Genomic DNA, 25,089 nt, shown 5'->3' on the forward strand with positions numbered 1-25,089 from the left:
GAAGATCAGGGCAGAGAGTGTGAAGAGACCATAGTAGAATTTCTCCTACTCTGAAGAACCAGAGAGGGTAACAGAAACCTGTGAGGGGGAGGGGGCGACAAACAGTCAACAAAGACAACACCAGATATCAGAACCTAGAATTGCAATTTTCCCAAACTCAGTTGCCTAGATACCAACATAAAAAACCAATAACAGCCAGAACAATATATCTCCACTGGATCCCAATAATCCTACCACAGTAGGCTCTGAGCATTGTGTTATAGCGGAAGCATGAGGAAAAAAGGCCTTCAAATAGCCTACGGGAATATGATAAAGGGCCTTAAAGGAGAAATGAGAAATATCTTAAAGAAATCTATGAGAACACAAACACAAAGTGAAAGAAAATAAACAAAACAGTCCAAGACCTGAAAGTGGAAATAGAATAAACAAAGAAAAGCCCAAAATGATGGAAATATGGAAATAAAATATTTAGAAACTGGAACAGAAAACTTATAGGCAAGGCTAACCAACAGAATACAAAAGATGGAAGAGAGAATCTCCCATGCTCACAGATTAGTAGGATTAACATAGTAAGAATGGCCATCCTACCAAAAGCAATCTACAGATTCAAGGCACTCCCCATCAAAATCCCAAAATCAGCTTCACGTGGAAACACATGCACACAAAAATCCAGGACAATAAAAGAACTTCTGGAGAGATTACCATGCCTGATTCTAAGTTGTACTTGGAATACTCATAGAAATGTCATGGCACTGGTGCAAAAACAGATGCATTGATTGACAGGGTTGAATGTAAACCCAGACAAAAATTCACACACTTATGGACACCTTATTTCTTATAAAGAAACAAGAAGTACACATTGGGAAAGGGACAGTATTTTCAGTAAATGGTGCTGGTCAAATAGATACATACTTAACACCTTGCACAAAATTCAACCTCAACCAAATTCAAGAACCTTAAGCCGGGCGGTGGTGGCGCACGCCTTTAATCCCAGCACCCAGGAGGCAGAGGCAGGCAGATCTCTGAGTTCAAGGCCAGCCTGGTCTACAAGAACTAGTTCCAGGACAGGCTCTAGAAACTACAGGGAAACCCTGTCTCAAAAAACCAAAAAAAAGAACCTCATCATAAAACCAGATGCACCAAACCTGATAGAAGAAAAAGTGGCAAATAGCCTTGAGCTCATTGGCACAGAAGACCTTTTGAACAGGACACCATAAGTACAGGCACTACGATCAACTGTAAATAAATGGGACCTAACGAAATTGAGAAGCTTCTGATGTGGGATGCCCCTCTGTATGTTGTGAATACTTTATTACCATTGGTTAATAAAGAAGCTGTTTTGGTCTACGGCAGGGCAAAATATAGCTGAGTGGGACAGAAACTTCCACTTACAAATGGCATCTATATCCATATAAAACCAGAGAGACCTTGGGAAGGGATTCTAGACACAAAAGAACAGAGTCAAGCATGGCTTCTTGGTAACAGCATTTTCTCAGGTGGGCTCTATTTGCTAGATGCAAGCAGAGGTGCAGCTCCTTTAAGAGAAGCTTCCTGACTCAGTGTTACTGGCAAAAACCATGCAACTCTTTTAAGAGGCCTGCTACCAAACAGTTAAATGGTGTTTATGAGGAACCAGCTTCTTGGTGGTAGCATGGACCTAGAAACTGTAGAGTTGTGGGAATAACTGTGGCTCCCACAGTACTTCTGCCATAAAGCTAGACTCTCAGGAAGCTAAGGAATGGGATGGGGTCAGCTGCCACTTTCATCCTAGCCATCCAGTTTAACAGATTAAAGACTCATGTAGTCAGAAAACAGATAGGGATATACAGTAAAGACAAATTTAGATGAAAAAACCTCTAAATGGTTTACAGTATGTTAAAAAATGTACATAGGATTGGGAGAGAAAAGAAAAAGGATAAAGAAAGTCCATGAAAAAATAGAATAATAAAAAACATGTAAAGATGGAAAATACACAGAGAGTCTGGATACTGTATGTTATTGTGTTGTCTTTGAATTGTTTGACTGCTGAGGAAGGAGCAACAGCTGCTAAAAGACGCTTGTTTAAAAATGCTACTGGATTAATCCAAACTAAATATTTTGAAAATGACTAGACTTCAAAATTTAGGTCAAAAGATAAGTTACTTTGGAGAACAGGTTTTGCTTTTGTTTTCACAGGAAACGAGAGGTTATGGATTTATTCTCACTTAAGAAAAAATAAGGTTTAATCAAGGAAAACCTCCTGAAAATGTCCAATAAGAATAGATGGCCCAGATGATCCAATGTTTCAGAGCACCTCTGTTGCAGTTTCCTCGGAGTTCTATATCCAGAACAGCCTCGAGACTGCTGGCTATGATGATCCATCCTCTGATAATACTGCAGTAAGGACTTGACTATACTCCTAAATTTTCTTAGGGTTCCCCAAAGATTACCAATGCCTCAAATGAGCAGGAAGTAGCCTTAGAAAATTATGCCCACATTTCCAAAAAATGGATTATGGATTTTTGTCTTTGTTTAGAGTGTTGATTATGTTGTTAAGGATAATGGTCAAGAAAAAAGCTAAACAAAGGAGATTAGATCCAGGGTTCTTGTTTGAAAAGGAAAAAGGGGGAAATGCTACAGAATAATGCTCTTGGTCACTGTTAAGATTTGTCACTCATTGTTCTTGGCTTCTCAGTCAGCCTTCATTGTCCGACACGTTCAGAGAATCCGGTTTGATCCCATGTTTTTTCAGTCCAGGTCGCACTGGCCTTGGTGAGCTCCCATTAGACCAGCCCCATAGCCTCAGTGGGTGGGCGCACTCTTCGTGGTCCTGACTTCCTTGCTCATGTTCTCCCTCCTTCAGCTCCTCATTTGGGCCTTGGGAGCTCAGTCCTGCTCTCCAGTGTGTGTCTCTGTCTCTATCTCCCTCCATTGCCAGATGAAGCTTCTATGGTGATATGCAAGATATTCATCAGTTATATGGCTATAGGAAAGGGCCCTTTCAGGCTCCCTCTCCTCAGCTGCCCAAGGAACTAGCTGTGGACATCTCCATGGATACCTGGGACCCCCTCTGGAGTGATCCTACCGCCTGTACTGGCTTTTGGGGAGCCTAGTCTGTTTAGATGCGCACCTTCTTGGATCCAGATGGAGTGGGTTGGACCTTGGACTTCCCGTAGGGCAGGGTGTAGATGGAACGGCGGGCTGTGTCCCAGCACCGAGCTAGCTTTACCCAAAATAATTACACGGAAACTGTATTCTTTTAAACACTGTCTGGCCCATTAGTTTCAGCCTCTTATTGGTTAATTTTCACATCTTACTTTAACCCATATTTAGTAATCTGTGTAGCACCAATAGGTGGTCGCTTACCAGGAGAGATCTTAACCTGCATCTGTCTTGGAGAGGAGAAGCATGGCGACTGCCTATGGCGACTGCCTGAAGTGTCTGCCTCACTGCCTTCTACCCAGCATTCTGTCCTGTTTATTCCGCCTACCTAATTTTCTGTCCTATTAAAGGGCCGAGGCAGTTTCTTTATTAACCAATGAAATTAACACATAGATACTCCTCCATCAGCAGGGATCCCTGACTGCTCCTTGGACTGGCAAGGGAGGGGGAGGGGAGTTAAGGGAGGAGGAGGAAAATGGGAGGTGGGGAGGAGGTGGAAATTTTTAATAATAAAAATAAATAAATAAAATTAAAACAAAAAAAGATTTGTCACTCATATTGGTTTAATAAAACACTGATTGAACATTAGCCAGGGAGGAAGTATTGGTGTGCTATCCAGAGTAGAAGAATTCTGGGAAGAGGAAAAGCAGAGATGGAGTCGCAAGCCATGTGCAGAGGAAGCAAGTTGAGATGCCTTACTGGGAAAGGTACCAAGTGACATGGTTAAGCATAGATACAAATTATTAATTAATTTAAGTTGTAAAAGCTATTTAGTAATAATCCTAAGCAATAGGCTTAATGATTTATAATTCCTATAAATCTCTGTGAGTTTATTAAGGATTGAATGGCTGCAGAACTGGACGGTACAGAAACTTTCATCTGCAAGCTTCTGCATGTCAAAAGGCACTGTCATTCAGACAAAGTAGCCTATCTAGGGGGCTGGAGAGATGGCCCAGTGGTTAAGAGCTTTGCCTGCTCTTCCAAAGGTCCTGAGTTCAATTACCATCAACCACATGTGTTCACAATCATCTGTAATGAGATTTAGTGCCCTCTTCTGGCCGCAGGGATACATGCAGGCAGAACACTGAATACACAATAAATAAATAAATCTTAAAAAAAAAAAAAGAAAAAGAAAAAAATTCTTTTTTTTTTCCTCATGCTTTATTTTTTTTTATATTTAAAAATTTCCATCTCCTTCCCTCCTTCTCCCCCTCCCTCCGCTCCTCCTCCCCCTTCCCTCCCGTCCTTTTCCCCCTTCCCTCCCCTTCCCTCCACCCGTACCTCCCCTCCCTCCCTCTCAAGGCCAAGGAGCCATCAGGGTTCCCCACTCTATGCTAAGTCCAAGGTCCTCCCAACTCCCCCCAGGTCCAGGAAAAATTCTTTAAAAAAAAAAAAAAGCTTTTTTCCCCCTACATCTTAAGGAGACTGCAGTGGTCGTCGCCACTCTCTGAGCTTCATCATGCTGCCCGAGGATGACAAGAAAAAGAAAGATGCCAGAAAGTCAGCCAAAAAAGACAAATACTCAGTAAATAAGTCCGGTGGCAAGGCCAAAAAGAAGAAGTGGTCCAAAGGCAAAGTTCGGACAAGCTCAGCAACCTAGTCCTGTTTGACAAGGCTACATACGACAAACTCTGTAAGGAAGTTCCCCAACTATAAACTTATTACTCCAGCCGTGGTCTCTGAGAGACTGAAGATTCGCGGTTCCTTGGCCAGGGCAGCTCTTCAGGAGCTCCTTAGTAAAGGACTTATCAAGCTGGTTTCAAAGCACAGAGCCCAGGTAATTTACACCAGAAACACAAAGGGTGGAGATGCCCCAGCTGCTGGTGAAGATGCATGAACAGGTTCAATCAACTGTACAGTTAGAAAAATAAAACTTTATTAAATCAAAAAAACCCAAAGTAGCCTATCTAGTGGAAAAATATTTTTACCAACTACACATTTAATTGTGATCTAATATTCAAGATATAAAGAAATTAAAAAATTAGATACCAAGAAAACAAATTACCCAATCTAAAAATGGGGTACAGATATAAACAGAAAATTCTCAAAAGGAATGAAAAGAAAATTCTTTTCTCTTCAGTATTATCTTCTAAATATTTTTATTTTCATATTTGGAAAGACACACATAAAACTACAGTTCTATTGAATACATGATTAATGGTATCCTAAATTATGGTAAAAATACTAAGAAACATTTAAAGGAATTTTTTTCATCTTCTTCAGGTGGTTTATTGATGCAAATTTAAAGTCCATCTTTTATATGTATATTTCTGTTCTTGGTTAAGGTATAGTGATTGTGTGATTTATTTTAAAATATAATGTATAGTTAAGAAATATAGGGTAATCTATAATAATCTATATCATCTATAATAGTCAAGCTTGTAATCATGTTAGTTACATTTTCTATATGTACAGAGATGTATTTCAAATATATAAGTATTCTTCAAATCTTTCAGAAACCTTCAGAATATTGCATTTAAAATATTTAAGAACTTAAAACTTTTCATGTCAGTGAGACACATCTGCTTTTGACAGCACCAATTACCTTCTTATGGAGTTGGATAGACATTTGGGCAAGGAACTGCTCTTGCCTGAACTTCTTAACTGGACTTGCAGGACCCACAGAAAATGACAAACCTCATGGCAATACATAGAATAATAGAAATGGGTTAATTTAAGATGTAAGAGTTTGTTAATAAGAATCCTAAGCAAACTGGTCAAACAGTGTTTTAATTAATTCCATTTCTCTGTTGTTATTTTGGGTCTGGGTGGTCAGGAAATGGATGAGCAGTCTCAGTCTACATGTATGTGTTCAACTTTAGAATATTTAAAAAAAAGTATTTACTGTTTTACAGCCTTTTCTCTTCAGAATCATCTTCTAAATATTTTTATTTTCATATTTGGAAAGACACACATAAAACTACAGTTCTATTGAATACATGATTAATGGTATCCTAAATTATGGTACCTTAAGTTATGACTGAATTATTGATTATCTAATTAGAAAGCATTCAATTTTTCCCATATTATAAAATTACAAATAGTAAACATTATTTCTCAAAATTGTCGTATGCATGCTTAATTATTCTATCATCATATTTTCCTAGACTACAGCTATTAGATCATGAATTGTTTATTGTTAATGCTTTTGATATTACTCTAATTATTTTCCCTAATGGTGGGGAGAATAGACTTATAATTTATTTGTGACATTTTCATTTTTCAACTTCTGCTTACCAATCCTGGATACTATTTTGAAATGTTACATCAACTTCTTAATTTGAAAATCTTAGACTTAAAATAAAGTTACAGGGGAATGCATGCCATTCATACATATTTGAAAAGGTTAAACAAGAATAATGACCACTCTGCTTACATCTTCAACTTCTTTTTAAAATATTCTCCAGGAACACCACTGTATGCTATGTGAGGTCTCCCCCTCCTATAGATATGTTGCCACTGGAACACAGGAGTGCATAAGTGCACATATTTCATTACCAGTGCAGCTGAATGGATTCAAATATTATTAACAATATCCACTATCAAAAATACCAAAATAACCTTTTACCTTCTAATTTTCACACTCTAGGAACTGATTATTCTTTATTTATGTATGACTTTGACATTAAAATCAAGCAGACCATTTGGAATTCTGATCTTATAAGCCCTCACAAAGGGTAAAACCAAATGAGGATACTTATGACCTTCTCCCATTACTCCTTTACCTGCATTATAGGAGAGTTGTCACTGTTCCTTTCAAAATAAACCATACAGGATGGTAAGATTGGTAATGCCATAGTCGATATTCTGGTTATTTTGATGATGGTAAATGAAGCACTATTTTTAGCAAATGTGATTCACTTAACCAGAAGCTAGCTAAATATAAGCCCGTTTTATGTAATATTTGTATGAAGTTAAAGCAACAATCAGTGATTTTTCAGAATATCCATGTTTAGTGAGAGAATCAGCAGTTTCTGTGATGAAAAAGCCAAAGGTTAGGCATTTGTCGCTACTGGTTGTAGCATTTCAGGTTGCACTGGAAAGACAGTATCATCACAGACTCAAGGGCAGCTCAGAAGCTGGGACAGGCATCTTTTGAGAGCCCCGGTAATGAGAACAGAACCTGAGAACAACCCTTAATAGTGAATACTACTTAACCAATGTCCTCCAACTTGAGTTTGTTTCACACACTGCAGTGAGTACCTCAGAAAACTCTAATATGTTCTATCAAAAATATTTAATATTTCCCTTGAGTGCACTAAGAAATTTTTACAAGAATTATAATATGGAATCAAATAACACAGCAATGAAATAATATATATATAAATGAAGTGGGCGGGGTGAGTGAGGGTGTGAGAAGTAAGCATGGTGAAACTCAGAAGAAAATTGCCGTCCCTGAAGATGACTTGTGTTACTTATTTTGTATGAAGTAAAACTGTATTCCCTAAAGGGAAATAGTTTAACAGTTCATCAGTTCTTTCCTACTCTGTAGATTAAAACCTTACGATTTTATTCCAGGGAAGTACAGAATCTGAGAGGAAAATTAATAGCTAAACTCAAAATAGTATAAAAGAAATGAATGTGGTTTCACCTCTACAGAACACACACTGTTAAAGTGTAAGGATTTGTGTGTGTGTGTGTGTGTGTGTGTGTGTGTGTGTGTGAGAGAGAGAGAGAGAGAGAGAGAGAGAGAGAGGGTGGGGGTGGACGTGGGTGTGTTTGGTTTTGTTTCATTTAATTTCATTATTTTTTTTTAAATAGGTTCTCACTCTACCAACCCAAGTTGACTTGGGACATGCCATTATATAACCCAGGTTGCCCTTGAACTCTCAGCAATCTGCCAGCTCCAATCTACCAGGCACTGTGGTTATAAGTCTGTGTCACCATATCTAGTCAAAGGGTGATTTTTAAGGAATTGGCTCTGCAGTTCTTGGCTTATAAATTTCATTAACATCCAATAAGAACTACAGACCTATGAAAACATCATAGTACCTTATATTTAATGGTAAGAAATTAAAATATTTGGCTTATTATAAAATAATGACTATCAACCTTAACCATTTACAATGTCCCATAAATACTGCTAAATAAAGCAAATATGCTAAACTTTTTGAAACTCAGAACAACCACATTAGCTCTTTAGCTTTTATTACTGATGTATGATGTTGGAAGGATGAATGCAGCTCACAATCTGAGTGTGGAGGTCAGAGAACAATGTGCAGGAACCAATTTTCTTGTTCTATTATGTGGGTCCTGGGAATAGCTCTAACTCAGGTTCTCAGAGTTGGCAGCAAACCAGCCCCAAAACATTATTATTTTTATTTTCATACAATGCAGAAAGTAAGTAGAGCTTAGGCCAGTAACTAAGTTATGTTACTCATATGCATTAAAAGTCAACTCAGCAGTATGAGTTAGAGTTTTGTCATGGAAGCGTCCTGCGTATGTGGGTTGTTTGTTTAAAGACAATTCATCACAGAAATTCTAAAAATTAGAGATACTACCAATTCTGCCTAGCAACCATTTTTTTGTATTTTTCTTTTAATGTTTCAAGACATCTTTACCATTGACTCACTGACAGAGTCTGTGACAGACTTTGGAGATGTTTCCAGAAGTGCAGAGTTCTCCCTTCCTTCTCCTTTTAAGGAGTTATTTCTCTCCAAATCTGTATAACTCATTCATGTCGGAACGTCTATTACATACATCTCCACCCGTATTTTGACTGCATTTTATAAAGAGTCACCTAGAACATAGAGTCTTTAAAGATAATGAGTAATAGCACAATTCTTTCTAGTCAGCTTCCACACATTTGATCAATTTACAGCACTTAGTCAACTGTTTTCGCCAGGTCGGTACTGGGGTGGAAGGAGAGCAATTTTATGGCTTCCTGTGTGTACAACATCCCAGCATCTTGCAAAGCAAGTTTGTTTTTGTGAAAATCAAGCAAAGTAATACCAGTGAATGAACTCTTGCTAAATGATTCTACAGATACCTCACTGAGCAAGTACCTTGCATGTAACTGTTGCCTACTACAATTGTTATTAGACAATATAATAACAACATTCCTTGGAACATTTTACATTCGAACAAAGAAAATATAATAAAACCAGAAACAATTATTTTTTATTTAATCCTCTGTCATTTCCCTCCTGTACTTATGGAGGTATCACTGAGGAATAAAAATGCATATATTTAAAATGTCATATATATTTATATATAATTTTTAAAGTTTTTAAAATTAAGCTAATTAACTATTATCTATTGTCCAATGTATTTACTTCTGTGTGTTTGCGGTGATAATAGTTAAAATGTACTCTGTGCTAATTCAAGTGTCTCGAGTATACAGTCTATTATCAACTACAGTCAGACTATTCCCTGATTCAACTTTCAGAACTTGTTCCTCTTGCATAACAGAAATGCTGTACCCATTAGTCAGCATCTTCTCTATTATTTCTTACTTAGTGCCCTCAAAACCTCCTAGTTAGTCCCTTTCTGTGAGTGCAACTTGTACAAATTCCACATAAAAGTAAAATCTTGTGATGTGTGTCATTCTAACATGGTTTATTTCACTTAGAATAATACCTAGGTTTAGATATGGTAAAGAGAAGTAGTATTACTTTTATCTTTTAAGCCTGAATAATTTTCTACTTCATTTTGATCAAATATTTTCTAAATAATTTAGGTAACAAATATTATTTGCACAATATTTGTTTTAGTTTCACATCTGTAAAAGTATAGAAAATCAAAAACAGAGATTAATTTTTTTATCTTTGTCTGGGGTATGTTGAATGAACATGTGACAACATCCTAAGTGCAAAGAGTCTGTCTTATAAATCACCCAGTCATTTCTGTGGAACACAGAGCCGTGTTAGAGTCACCAACAGGATGTCAGATGCTAGCAATGCTGTTTCTAGCTAACTGCCTTTTTATAAAATTCCCTGGTGGGCTGAAAGACTATGTGATCCTATGGACCAGAAAAATCTGCTGCAAGAATGTGTCTTCCTGGTCAGACAGGAGAACTGCAACTATAAAATCTCAGCAATATTCCTGCTAAGCAAGACCTGGGCAATGACAATGCCACTTGATGTGCCAATATAGTTCCAGTTAATTCACAGGAAAAAAACAGTGACAAAATGTTGTAAATATGGCAAGAAATAAGATTGGATGGCAGAATTTTCCATGGTTTTCCAAAGATCTTCATATTTAGTTTTCCTGTGGCAGCTAGCAAATATTCCCACTTTTTATTATATTAGGGTAGGGAGATTTTTAGAAGCAATGATAGACCCATAGCTCACATCAAACACATTGCAAATTTTAATAAAAGAAGAAAAACACTAGCAGAAGAAAATTATTGTAAATAATTTGGGGATGCCCACTGTTAATTTAAGTACACAAACAAATGAAACAACAACAACAAAAGAAAATCACTCATAATAAAACTGATGTCTTCTGTATGGTGATAAGAAATAAATAAATTCCAAACAAAGATATTTCAGGGGGATTTTAAATTATTATTAATGCCATTAGGGTATCAACTCCTTCAATAGACAAAGATTTCATCAATATAATAGCAAAATAAGCTAGTTTAAAAGTAGCAAAATAGTACAATTAGTTACTGAAAATTCAGAGCCCCAATATGGATCCACATAATTCACTTTTATTTTTATTTATTTATTTGTTTGTTTGTTTATTCTGGTTTTTCCGAGACAGGGTTTCTCTGTAGCTTTGGAGCCTGTCCTGGAACTAGCTCTTATAGACAAGACTGGCCTCAAACTCATAGAATCTGCTTGCCTCTGCCTCCCGAGTGCTGGGATTAAAGGCGTGCACCACCATCACCCACTTTTAAAACACAAACTATACACATGCATGTATATATGTATATACATCTACATACACATCTATACATATATATTGCATTAGTTATGTGCTTTGTTGCATTTTGTTGGAATAAAATACCCGAGCAAATCAAGGAGAGAAGGATTATTTGGGCTCAGAGTTGGAAGATTTACTCTGGCGGAGATTCCCTGGAAATAGGAGCCTGAGGCAGAGTGCTGGCTTCATTACATCCACATTCAGGAGGCAGACAGAAGAATACTGGTGTTCAGTTTGCTTTCTCCTTGTTATTCACTGTGGTACCACCACAGGTAAGGTGTCTTTGATCCTCAATTAACCAAATACAGATACTCTCTCCATGCTACATCCAGAGGCTTCTTTAGGTGATTCTTGATCCTCTCAAGTTAACAATAAATATTGACTATAACACATATATAATACAAAAATAAATTTGATAAGGAAGAAAATATTATTCAGTATTAGCATGCATACAAAATACCCTAATAATTGGAATGCTAATTAGTAACAGGTAACATAAATCTTTAGAAATATACATGCATTTTGGCACACATAAGCTATTTTTAAAAATTCATTTTGATCACGCAGTGGTCATGCATGCCTTTAATCCCAGTATTCAGGAGGCTGAGGCAGGTGAATCTCTATGAGTTCAGGTTGAGCCTGTCTACAGAGCTAATTCCAGGACAGGCTCCAAAGATACACAAAGAACCTCTGTTTGAAAAACAAACAAACAAATCATTTTGAAGTAGGTAGGGTATTTACTTAATTAGTGATCTGTGTGGAGAGTCCAGCTTATTGTGAGAGCAGACAGTCCTGAAATGGTGGTCCTAGGATCCATAAAAAATAGTCTGAGCAAGCCATGAAGAGAAAGTCGGTAAGTAGCACTCCTCTATGGCCTGCCTCAGCTCCTGCCTTATGTTTCTGCCTGATTTGAGTTCCTGCCTTGGCTTCCCTCAGTGAGGTGTGACTGAGAATTTTTAAGCAAAATAAACCCTTTCCTCCTCCAAGTTGCTTTTAGTCATGATGTTTCATCATAGCAGTATAAATTCTAACTAAGATAATTTTTTTGTTGACTTTTATTGAGCTCTACATTTTTCTTTGATCCCCAGCCTGGCTCTCCCCTCCCCACTTCAGTCCTCCCCCAAGGTCCCCATGCTCCAATTTACTCAGGAGATCTTCTCTTTTTCTACTTCCCATGCAGATTAGATTGTAAACATTGTGTTGAATAGGTGCCAACAGACAAATGGTACTTTTATAAAGTTGAAAGTAGTGTTAGTGTAAAGTAGTAAACTATGTAGACACTCTTTTGGTCTATATAATGTATGCACGTCCACCTTCTTCACACCAAGAATAATTCAAGTGTCCCTATAATTTAGCACAATTCCCATTCTGTTATGAAGCTCTGGATATATAATATGAGTTTTCTGTCAGAGTTTCAGCTTCTCATATGACTGCTTATGTCATGCACACCTATGTATCTATATATTTCACAATTATGTAACTGGGGATTAGCTTACATCAGAATCTACATAGACAGTGCAGCCAAGAAGACAGAAAATGTCATCTGCTGGATATATTTAAGCACCTGGCTACTGTCCTTACATGGCTGCTATCATTCTATTTCCTCTTAACTTTTGGAATTGCTTGTTAAAATGCTATTACAATCAGTTAATTTCAAATTTGAAATTTAGTAAGGTTTCACAATTTCTGTCTTGGCCAGTGTCATAAGTAACAGTTATTGATTACCCAGGGAGGTACTGAAATAGAATAATGAAACTCATTCTTTTTAAAGATGAGGTTTCTGCAATGACTCTTCTCATGGGGACAAAAATAGTTTAGAAGGAAAAAGAAAACAGATCTTAAATACTAAGAGAGAAGATGAATGCACAGATCCAGCTAAAAATCCTTTTCCTGCTGTTGGAAATCTTAAGTACCTCATGATATACAGTATTGTAATATGGTGGGTTTTCTTCTCCTTAATTAAATAATCTATATGTGTGTGACATGTATGTTTACATGTGTGCGTATTAGCACTTGTGTGTGGGGCTAATAAGCTATAAACACTCGGGCACAATTTAAAGCAACAAGGATTGGGGTTATAATCATAGATTTCTGTGTGGCAATAACTATAATAATTGTCAATATGAATTCTTGTCCTCTTTGTGGCCCTGGATACTAACTGACTTCTTTGTGCTTTTATCAGTGTATTCTTATAAATTCCCAGTGAATATTGTCCAATTGCCATGGAAACAAAATCTTAAATCAGTGGGCATTTCCCAATAGTAGCTACCTGATCATTATTTATTCCTTTACCCACAGTATTAAACATTTAACTGATTGGTAGGCCTGGCAGGGTTATCTTCTCGTGCTATTTGAGGAATCATTTCTCTCATCATGTTAGGTCCACATGTCTAATATTGGACAACACATTCTTCCCAAACAGGGAGGATTTGGGCACCCTCTTAGCCCCTCCCACTCCTTCATTCACTCTGCTGCTGCTCAGATGACCTTAGTAATGCTTCTGCTTAGGAACAGCCACACAGGCTCTGTTCTGCTCCATCTCTGTTACTCTGGGGAGCAAGATACTCGTAATGTGTCAGCTTCCCTGCTCCAAGGAAAAGTGGTTCTCCTCAAGGGAATCTTTCCCAGTGTTGAGCTTCTCTGACAAGGTGGTTAATCCTAAAGCAATCTTGCACTCAGGATCAGAAAACCCTTCACTTAACATTCTAAAGCCAAGTCTTCTGGTCTTGCCTCTAAGCAGGAAAAGAAACTCCACTTCATAAATTGACTTAAAAAGGGGGAGCTGTTTTTGTACTACTGCAGACCCTACCACTAAATGCAAATCTAATTCTTACCATAGATCACTGTGGAATCTCACAAAATCTGTGGAATTCATAAATCCTTCTCTATTTTTTTCTATCTCTCCCAAGGCTGATAGATTCATGATTTTTTTTACTTTCTCTCTCCCCTATAATCATAAACATGTATAAACATCTACCATATAATATGACATGATATGAAACACATGCAAAGATATATCAGATATAAGATGTGAAATGATATCATAGATTATATAATATGATGGGGATGTAGACACATTTGGGATTGTAGCGTCTCTTGAATATTGTTTATCCGCATTCATTGCTCTGGTTTCTCTTCCTTTCAGTCAACTCTAACCTAGAGCTTTCCTTCTCAACCATATTGAACTATTTTGCTTCTTCCCCATAGCTGTATTGCTAAGCATTGGTGATAAACAATTATTTCATATTTCACACAAATGGATGGGGTGTTAGTAAATTAGAAAGAAAAAATAAAATGACATTGTAAATTACTCATGATGATAAGGATATTATTAAAAATTACTAAAAAATATTTTAGTCAATAGACACTACAATAGACATTTTCTAAGAGGAAAATGATAAGTTAGATCTCTATTATACAACACACTTTAGACTAAATAACAGCAAAATATATTCAATATTAGAAAAACATTTAGTAATATATATAGAAATTAAATAAAAATATATAAGTATAAAGATTTTATAAAGACAAGGGAAATTTATAATCTTGAAGTGGTAAAGGTAATAAATAAGACACAAGGATCAGAATTAATTAAAGGAAAAGTTTTGGTAAATGTAATTGCAAAAATTTTAGTGATGAATAGCAATATATTCTGATAACATTCAGTCAATAATTTTCAAAGTGATAAATGTGCATCCTCTTTTTTATTCCTGCAACTCTAGTTCTAAAATTATTGCCAGAAATGATCTGGTTTGTTTAAAATATAGCATATTTAAATGACATTTTCTTTCTATGAGTTATGGATGGAATATTGGAGAATACAATTGTGTTTCCATAAAGGGCTGATCTGTTTTTGGTATATAATTGGAGATAAATATAATAGCTAAAAGTATAATGCAAATTGTGTTTGTTAATTAACTCTCATGGACCAATTTTCAAGTTAAGTAGCAGGTGATTTTTTTAATTAGGTGATGTTCATGACTTGTTAATTAGCTAAAGTGAAAGAACAGCAAATATTAAATATCTTACCCTCTCAAACTAAATATATTCTGAATGTTACCTGTTTCATCATTTCCACGGCTACCTTCTAATCCAACCACTGCCCCGCTCACTTGTTCTCCTAAGGGTTATTCTTCTGTCCACTTCAGCTTCACCTGCCCTCTGCTGTATGGTTAGAATGCAGTGTGAGTCATTGCATTATAGGTATTAAAGTCTGTATCACACTCTGGATCTCTCTCTCTCTCTCTCTCTCTCTCTCTCTCTCTCTCTCTATCTCTATCTCTCTCTCTCTCTCCTTCTCTCTGTTTTGCTTATGTTTTATTGTTTGTTTGTCTGGTTTGTGCTCTAGCACTTCTGGAACTCACTATGTAGACCAGGGTGCCTCCACCCCAGAGAACCACCTACCACTGTCTCCCAAGTGCTGAGATTAAAGATGTGCACTGCTACCACTCAGCCTGTATCTCTTAAGTAGGTCATTTTCTTGATTAATGATTGATCTATGAGCCCATTCCACCAGGGGTGGTGCCACTCCTGTGCCAGTGGTCCTGGCTTGGAGAAGAGAAGAAAACTGAGTGAGTTATGAGGACAAAGACAGTAAGCAGCATTTCTGCATGGTCTCTGTTTCAGACCTTATATCCAGGTTTATGCCCTGATTTGCATTCGTAATGGACAGTAAGCTATAATGTCATGGTGTTTATCACTTCAACAGAAACAGAGCTGGTACACACTGGAAAGAACTCTTCCAGGAATATTTCAGTGAGAACACAAACTGAATAAATGAATATCAATGAGCAGCACTTGAATTCCCTGTAGCTGATGAATGTAGAACTAATTACTATCAAACAGGATTCATATAGAAATTACTTGCTGAGCTATCTGATCTCCACAGTTACACAGACAGATACTATTTATACCCCTCTTAATAAACAGATTGTTGCTAGAGAGTTATTTTCCACTGATCTTTGGTCAAGCACACAAAATATGGCAGAAAAGGAGTTGATATTTATTATCTCCAAGGTGAGTTATTCTTTGAAATACATATTTTTCAGAAGTCAAAGAGCCTCACAAGAACACTCAGAGGACCTTAAAGACCTTACAGAAACTGAAGCAGATGAAGTCACAGAATTATCTAACTTGGGACTCAAAAGTATATGGTAGGACTGTTGGTTGCCTCTCTTCTTTGGAAAGTTGAATGGCGCCTTCTGGAACTATGAAACCTCATCCTCAACAAAGGGGCATTCAGGTCAGTTCCAGTTCAGAGACCTCTGGGCCCTTTTTTCTGAAGTGCATGTATTAGAAATAGGTGCTGCCTCACATTCCACTCTTGAGGGATATATACATATATATGCATATATATGTGCATGTGATAACAATATTTAAAAAGAGGTCATGAATTTGAAGGAGAGAAAGTAGGGGTATATGGAAAGGGTTGAAGGAAGGAAAGGAAAGGGAGAGATATTGTAATTAAAATACAATAAAAAACATAAAAAATTACTATCAAAACAAGAAAAAAGAGGTACTAGTAGGAAGGGGAAGAAAGAAAGGAGGAGCCCTAGAGGACAGGTGTTCAACATAAACTTTATATTTGTGTGGAAATGTCCTTATGTAACATGTGTCATACACTATTAATATGCACAATTAAAATAAAAAACAAAACATTTAAAATATGTTTTTCAAGTAGGTAATCTGTGTCCTTGTCCCTTGTGATTTCCCATGGGCCTCAGGCCTGCCACTTTGCCTTCCCATTCATGTTGTCTCCGGTACAGCAAAATCTTGATATCCTCAGAATGCACACTTCATTAGAATATGAAGATACTCCAGTTCCACATGTTAGAGAGGGAAAAAAAAAACATTCACATTTTCAGAAGGTCTCAAAACTATTGAAAACATTATTATTGAGCATTTAAAGTTTTTGCTCATAAATATAGTTTTCAAACAGCAAAAACTTAAGGATCAATTTAAACCATTATGTATTCAAAGGTTTAATGTGGCATCATTATCTTTGCTCTGTATACAGGTGAGGAAAGTGCAATTTCCTTGTTTGCATCTGGAAATCAAGAACTAGGCAATGCTGTCTTCTTTAGAGTGAGTTCACAACATACTTAGGGACTGGCAAAAATCTGTGAAATGTACTGTTCCAAACCAGTGCTGTAAAAAGTCGTGTATCACTTAGCAGTCAAACCAGACTAATGCTGTCAGTTCTTGAAGACAGCATGTACTTGTTCATTTGTGGTGCTGAAAAGGAAGGAGACAGCTAGAGAGATGGCTCAGCAGTTAAGAGAACTGGCTGCTCTTCCAGAGAACCCAGGTTCAATTCTCCACACCCACATGTCAGGTCACAATCATCTATAACTTCAATCCCAGGGGCTCCAACCCCTTCTTCTCACCTCAGTGCCCACCAGGCAAGCAAATGGTACACAGACATAAGTGGAGGAAAAACACCCATATATAAAAAATAAAAGTAAATGTCTTTTTTAAAAAATAAGGAAGTGGGAAGACTGGATTTCTGTTCTCCATTGATGATATCTTCTGGTCTGCAATTACTCCCTCACAGAGTTAGACTTTTTATAAAGGTGATGAATTATGAAACATATGCTGTATGACTCAATTTGTTCGGTGAAAAAGATGAGATTGATGGTCCCAGATGGCCTTTTGTAGTCAAGACAGAAGCCAAAGATGGTTCCATTTTAAAATAGGGCTGCTAATAAGATGCATGTATAGAGGAGGTAGACATAAAAGCCTTCTCAGAACCATGCATTCAATTTCAACAATTCATGTTATGTCAGACTGTGTGCTGAGCCACATAGAATTAACAAGGGATTCAATGATGAGGAAGACAGTTCTGGACCTCAGAGAACTTCAATCCCACTTCACTTGGGCTTTCTAGGTAGCTACATGTACTCTAACAATATTTTTAAAATTCTAGGTCTTTTCCTATTATCAGTTACCAAGATGATAGCAAAAGATTAGAGTAAGTGACATAAAGATAGAATTTCTGTACTGTGTTATAGGATGTGATCACTGGTAGGTGGCTCATGCCCAAGTAAGAGTGTGCTATATTTGTGTGTAAATAGGAAGCTCTAAGTATATTGGTGGGTGATTAATTTCTATAAGGAAAGGTCATAAAGTTGGGAGAAAGGCATATTGGGGAATCCTGAAAGTTGGTTAAATGGAGGCAGTATGAAAAAGAAACAAAGTATATTGCATACATACATGTAATTTTCAAAAAATAGATTTTAGGAAACTATTTTCAAGATCCCTAAATTTAGATAAGTGCCTTGAAAGATGCATACCATTGTAAAAAAAATTTTAGGACAATATTGGTACTGTTTCTGTTTTTAAAGTGAAAATTTGGGGCTGGTTAAGGTGAGGGTAGGTTAAGGGTTAAGAGCACTTACTGCTATCTTAGAAGACCAAGGTTCCATTCTTAGCACCCATATTTGGTGGCTCACAGCCACCTGCAGCTCTAATTCCCAGGGATCCAACTCCTTCTGGTCTCTACAGGCACCAGGCATGAACATGGTATATCCATTCATATATACATATGTATATATGTATGTATATATGCAGAAATTAGCAGAGATATCCATAAAAATTTTAAATATATAAAACTTATAATTAAACACATATGTTAAAGGCTCTGAAAAGTCCTCCAATAAAAAATTCTGTACATGCACTGTTCAACTATATGCTATGCCTGCCAGAAAATCAGGCCACCCACAGACCTTCTCCTCTCTCTGTTTCCCAAGACACAACCCCCCATTCTCCTCCCTAGTTTGGAAGCAGAATACCGCTATTTCAGCTTTCCTTTATCTCTTGCTCACATCTCCTGTGTGTTCCTCAAACCATCCCTCCTAACCTCCCACTCTACTTGTTGCTTTGTCCCAGCCCCAACTCCAGCACACACCCCTGCAAGACTCATACTGCTCCTGAGATCCGGTACTCCCAGATCTATACCTGGAAACCTGCTGTGTTCTACCTTTACTCTCTGATCCCATCCCAAATGCATCACAAACACCTTCTCCAACTTTCCTTCCACCAAACCATCCCAGTTAGCAAGCCTCAAACACACAACAAACAATACATAAGCAGGCCTTCCCTGTGAACACACGAGCTGAAGAGGCCAGGACAAAGTCATACACAGTCATCACAGTCTCTGAAACAGAAATCAAGAAATTAAACACCTAATCAACAAAGAAATAGAGAGAAAAGAGAAACCAAAGAATTAAACACCCAATCAACAGCAACAAAAAAATTCAGACATCAGCACCTAGACCTTTAATTATCACAATCCCAGAAAATAAGATAGCAGCATAAAATCATAATTAGCAACAGCCAGGGTATAAGTCTTCAATAGAGTACAGCAATCTACCACAGTAGGCCCTGTTTATTGCAACACAGCTGAGTACCAGAAAGGGACCTGAAAATACCCTTTATGAACATGATAGAGATCCTGAAAGAAGAAATAAATAAATCTATTAAAGAAATTCAGGAAAACACAGACAACATAAGGAAATAAATAAAATTGTGCCAGACCTGTAATTACAAATAGGATCAATAAATAAAAAACAAACTGAGGGAATTCTGGAAGTGAAAATTTTAGGAATTCAAACATGAACTACAGAGGAAAACTTCACCAACAGAATACAAGAGATGGAATAGAGAATCTCAAGCACTGAAGATACGTTAGAGGAGATGGATAAATCAGCCAAAGCAAATGTTAATTCTAAAAAAACTCCTGACACAAACATCCATGAAATCTGGGATACTATAAAAAGACAAAATCAAAGAATAAAAAGCCTAAAGGAAGGAAAAGAAATTCAGCTCATAGGCCCAGAAAAATTTTTCAGCAAAACTTTAGAAGAAAAAAAATTAACCTAAAGAAGTAGATGCCTATAAAGGTACAAGAAGCATGCAGAACTCCAAATAGATTGGACCAGAAAATAAAGTTTCTTTGCTGCATAGTAATCAAAATACCATACATACAGAACAAATTCTGCCTTAGTTAAGGTTTCTATTGTTGTGAAGAGACATCATGACCATGACAAGTCTTACAGAAAAAAAATAAAACATTGAATTGGGGTTGGCTTAAAGTTTCAGAGGCTTAGTCCGTTATCATCATGGCGGGACATGGTAGTGTGAAGGCAGACATGGTGCTGGAGAAGTAGTTGAGAGTTCTACACCTTGATCCACAGGTAGCCGGAAGCGAATTGTGTCACTAGGTGTAGATTGAGCATGGGGGACCTGAAATTAAATTCACAGCATACCCAGAGTTATGGGACACGGTGAAAGTGACGCTAAGAGGAAAGTCCATGGCACTAAGTGCCAACATTAAAAAAATCGAAGGGAAGCCGGGCGGTGGTGCACACGCCTTTAATCCCAGCCCTCGGGAGGCAGAGGCAGGCGGATCTCTGAGTTCGAGGCCAGCCTGGTCTACAAGAGCTAGTTCCAGGACAGGCTCTAGAAACTACAGGGAAACCCTGTGCTCGAAAAACCAAAAAAAAAAAAAACCCAAAAAACAAAAAACAAAAATCGAAGGGATCACATACTGGCAACTTAACAGCAGACCAGGAATAGAACAAAAAGAAGTAATCACACTCAAGAGAAGTAGTCTGTCAAAAACAATCAAAGTTGAGGTTGAAATCAATAAAACAGAAACAATGAGAATGATACAAAGAATCAATCAAATAAAGGGTTGGTTATTTGAAAGAATCAAGATAGACAAGCAGTTTAGCACATTGACTAAGACACTTACTCTTTTATTCTAAACAATTACTCTCTGCATTGTCCTTCCTCATCCTCCTTTGGTTCTTCTTTTTCTCCTTTCTTATTGCCTTTCTCCCCTTCCTTACAGCAGAAAGAATTTAACTGGTGCTTGCTAACCGTTTCAGAGGTTTACCCCATGAACAGCAAAGTGGGGAGCATAACAACACACAGACAGACAAAGAGTTGGAAAAGTAGCTGAATTCTACATTCAGATTCACAGGTAGCAGGAAGAGAGAGAAAGACACTGGAACTGACTTGGGCTTTTGAAAGCCTAAAGCCCACCACAGGTGACACACTTCCTCAAACAAGGCCATGGCTCCTAATCACTCTCAATTAGTGCCAGTCCCTGACCAAATAGTCAAATATATATGAGCCTATGGGGGCCCTTCTTTTTCAAACCACCACAGTTAGGTGCCGGCTTATGCTAAGTGCCTGAGAAGCAAGCAGCCCCTCAAGTATTCTCATAGTACCGTCAGTTTTCAAATAATGAAGCCAGAACCACAAGAAATAAGGAACCATTTTTAGGGTCATAGAGCTAACAAGTGGCAGAAGGGAATCAACACTGACTTACATCTCCCACCCTATTCTCTATTCTGTAGGCAATTTTTCTATAGAAACACCCTAGCAATTTTGAAAACACAGTCTTTCCATGTCATGAGCATCTTCTGTTTACAAACAAGTCATGCATTCGGCAAGAGATGGGAAGGAAGGAAGTTTGGAGATGAAAATGGTGTGCATGGAAAGACCAGAGACTTCAGACTCTCTGGTGACTCATTTTATGTCACAGCCTTTACAGAATGAGCCCAGTTTATGATGCCCATCCCCAAGAGATGAAAATTTTGGAAGTTTATTGCTAGGTGAAAACATGTAACACATCAAGATTCCAACACAGGTCTCTAATCCAGACTCATGTCTTTCCCTATAGAAGACATTTACCTACTGGATCCTAGTGGAACATTTTAGCTCTAATAATAGAAATTATTATGAGAAAATTATAAATAATTATATATAGATCTCTGAGAAAACTAGAATTTGAAAGAAAAGGTTGCTATCATCACCATCACCATCATCATCCAAGGTAGTCCTAACGAAAGAATTTATCACTGCTGTTCCTTTATGTTATTTTAAAGACTTATTGCAATTTTAATTATATATGTATACATTGATATTAGCTTCTGTGTATGTAGTGTCCCTTGAGCTCAGAAATGACATGAAATACCCCTAGAGTCACAGAAGTTTATGGGCCACCTGATGCGGGTTCAGGGAAACAAACTCAGATCCTGTGGAAGAGCAGAAAGGGTCCTTAACCACTGAACCATCTCACCAACCCGTGCTTCTTTAATATTATTGGTAGAATTTATGAGGTGTGCTGTGATAATTTGATACATATACAAGGTATAATAATCAAATTAGGATGGCTAACATTTTTATCCAAAAATTATTTAAAAAATAATTAAAGTATATAATTATACATATTTCTGGGGCAAAATAAAATATTTCAAGCAAAATCCAAATACTGGGAAAGAAGCAGACAGGCAACACACTGCTGTGAGGAAAGAAAATTAGAACAGCCTCTGTGGAGCACAGTATGAAGGATCCTCAAGAAACTAAAAATAGGTCCATATGATCTATCTAGTCATCTCACAGTGAAGGCTTCAAAGCTCCTAGACAGCTGTGCACATGGGGCCTTGAGTTTAAGAGGATACATTCAAAATGAGCCTCTTCAATGCTTAGGACACAACCTAACCACAGTGATTCTATATAAAGTGCATGCCTTCAGGTATGCCGAGGAATTATCACAGTCAAATGAGCAAACCCTGCATTTTCAGTGAATTTCACCTTCTACCTTCCTTGGCCATCCCTATAGGAAGGTTGCCAAGAGTAACATTTAAGCTCCTTTTTTCCCTCTAATTGACAATTTTACATACCAAAAAGAAAGTAAAAGAGTTTTTCTTACTGATATTAGAAATGCTAAAAGTTTAATATAGTTTAAATGTCACCATTCAGTTTGAAATAACTAGCATATATAAGTAGGTCAGGGACACAATGGTGATATTTATATTTACTCAGAAGTCTAAAAATACATTCATTGAAAAGAAATAAACAGGGTCAAGCAAAAGTAACTGTGTACTGTTTAGAGTGACCAAACAAATATTATTTCAGTATCTTTTGTGTGGTTTTGCATTTCACCTGTCAGAATCTCTTAACCATCACTTTCATGGCTGGAAATAAATATGAAATAGATTGGTGTGTGGTATTTGAGTGGTAGTTAGATTATCTTTCCTTATAAATCTAGTTTTGATCTATAATAATGGAGAGGAAATAAGGCTTTATGGTCCCCTTTCTGAGATAGTAAGGGAACAATCTTAAAACATAATTGCGAATGTGGAGGTGCAAGTCTAATCTTGATGTAGAAGGAACACGGCACTCTGAAGGAACACGGCACTCTCGAGCCTCCTTACACCTAATTACTGCTAAATTGGCAAAAGTAGCTAGAATTGCCTCTGATAGGGGTTTTGGTAAGTTACAGATCGATGGAATTTTATTAGTTCTGGATGTTTAGAACTGCATATATCCCAAGATGCTTCTCATCATCATAAATAAAATCATTCCAAAAACCTAAGGATTAGAAACAAGAACTGAGGCAAAGAGAAAGCATACTGAAAGGAAAAGCAGGAAATTAGCCTCCAACCTAAGGAGCTTCTGCTGTTGGGTCAACAAGTCTCTTGCTGCCAGTTCTGACACTCGGCAACTGCACAGCTCTGGGTAAGTTACACAGGTGTAAAGGAAACACAGGCTGAAGGGACCTGAGGGGCCGGTTCCACTGGTAAAGGCAACCGCTCTGAGGAATGATGAGCAGGGTTCAGTTGCCAGGGTCTACATGGTAGAAGGTAGAAGGAAATGAGGAAATAAGAAATAGAGGAGACCATAAAAATGTAGAAAATAATTTGACAGATTTACATCACAGAGTTTAATGCTGGATATTTGCCAGATTATTTTATTTAATTCTAAAGCTGCTTCTGAACATGCCACAACTCTACTTTTGTCTAGAAAGTTGGTGTGTTTCCTTCTGTCCCATGTAATGATTTCCCATAGTCTTTTGCTTGATCGCCAAGACTCATGTGTTATTTTATGCTTGTTTGTCTTTTAAAATTTTTGTTGCAAAATTATCTGTAATTCTGATGACCCTGTCTTTATTTTCTTTTGCATCACTCAATATACTTACTTTGTTTTGTATATTTAGCAATTTATCTATAAGATTGTGTTTTGAGTTTCTAGTCTTGTCTAGTTGATGCTCTATGTAACTCTTGTACTTGAGTGGACCTCCAAACAAAAATGTTAAAAGCCAGAAGGGCCTGACACAATATTCTTCAGTTTCTGAAAGATCACATTCATCAGCCCAGTATACTCTACCCAGCAAAATTGTTTCTCATAAAATCTTCTAGAACTGACATACTTTTTTTCGGTCAAGTGGAAGGATGCAAAACTAATACACATAAAACCCAGCAGCCATTCTATGTGCTAATGACAGACACAGCAAGAATACAATCAACAAACAACCTCATTCCACAATGGCTTCAACAAATATTCTGGAATGAACCTCGCCAGTGAGGTAAAGGATCTTTACTATGACAACTTTCAAACTCCATAGAAAGTAATTGAGGAAGACACTAGAAGATGAGAAGATACACTATGCTCATGGACTAGAATAATCAATATTGTGAAATTACCATCCTGTCAAAAAATGTATAAATTCACTACAATCCCAATCTTTAAAAAATACCATTCTTTAGCTAAATAGAAAAGTAATCTCAAAGTTAACATGGAGGCATGAAAAACTTGGGAAGACCAAAGCCATCCACAGCAAAGTATACAGTGCGTGGGTATCACCATATTGGATTCTGAGTTATGCTCTGGAACCATAGTAATAAAAACAACCTGGTACAGGCACAGAAGCAGACAGGTCAATAAATGGATCAATAGAATTGAATAGAGGACTCAGACATAAGATTATACAGCCACAGCTATCTTTTTTTTCTAACAGACACATTGTACAAAAAGTACACATTGGAAAAAATATAGTCTCTCCAGTAAATGGTGTGGATATCTACCTTTCTTTAGAGAAGAAAATGCTGTCACATCGTAAGGGAATTAAGCCAGTCACAAACAGATGTATATGGTATGCTTCTACTTTTGTGTGATGGTTGAAGGGGAGGGGAGAGGCAGAGAGGGAAACAGAGAAAAATCTAGAGCTCAATAAAAGTAAAAAAATTAATCAAATTCTTAAAAGAGAAGATGGTATGAGAGGTCCTT

At 37.2% G+C, this 25,089-nt stretch overlaps 1 pseudogene; it reads left to right on the top strand.

The window, feature by feature from the left end:
• The first annotated feature begins 4,600 nt into the window (after positions 1-4,600).
• On the top strand, positions 4,601-4,978 carry LOC119799761 (annotated as a pseudogene).
• Positions 4,979-25,089: the final 20,111 nt, after the last annotated feature.

This window comes from Arvicola amphibius, chromosome 13 (assembly GCF_903992535.2).
Source record: "Arvicola amphibius chromosome 13, mArvAmp1.2, whole genome shotgun sequence".
In the NCBI taxonomy this organism is placed as follows: Eukaryota; Metazoa; Chordata; class Mammalia; order Rodentia; family Cricetidae; genus Arvicola; species Arvicola amphibius.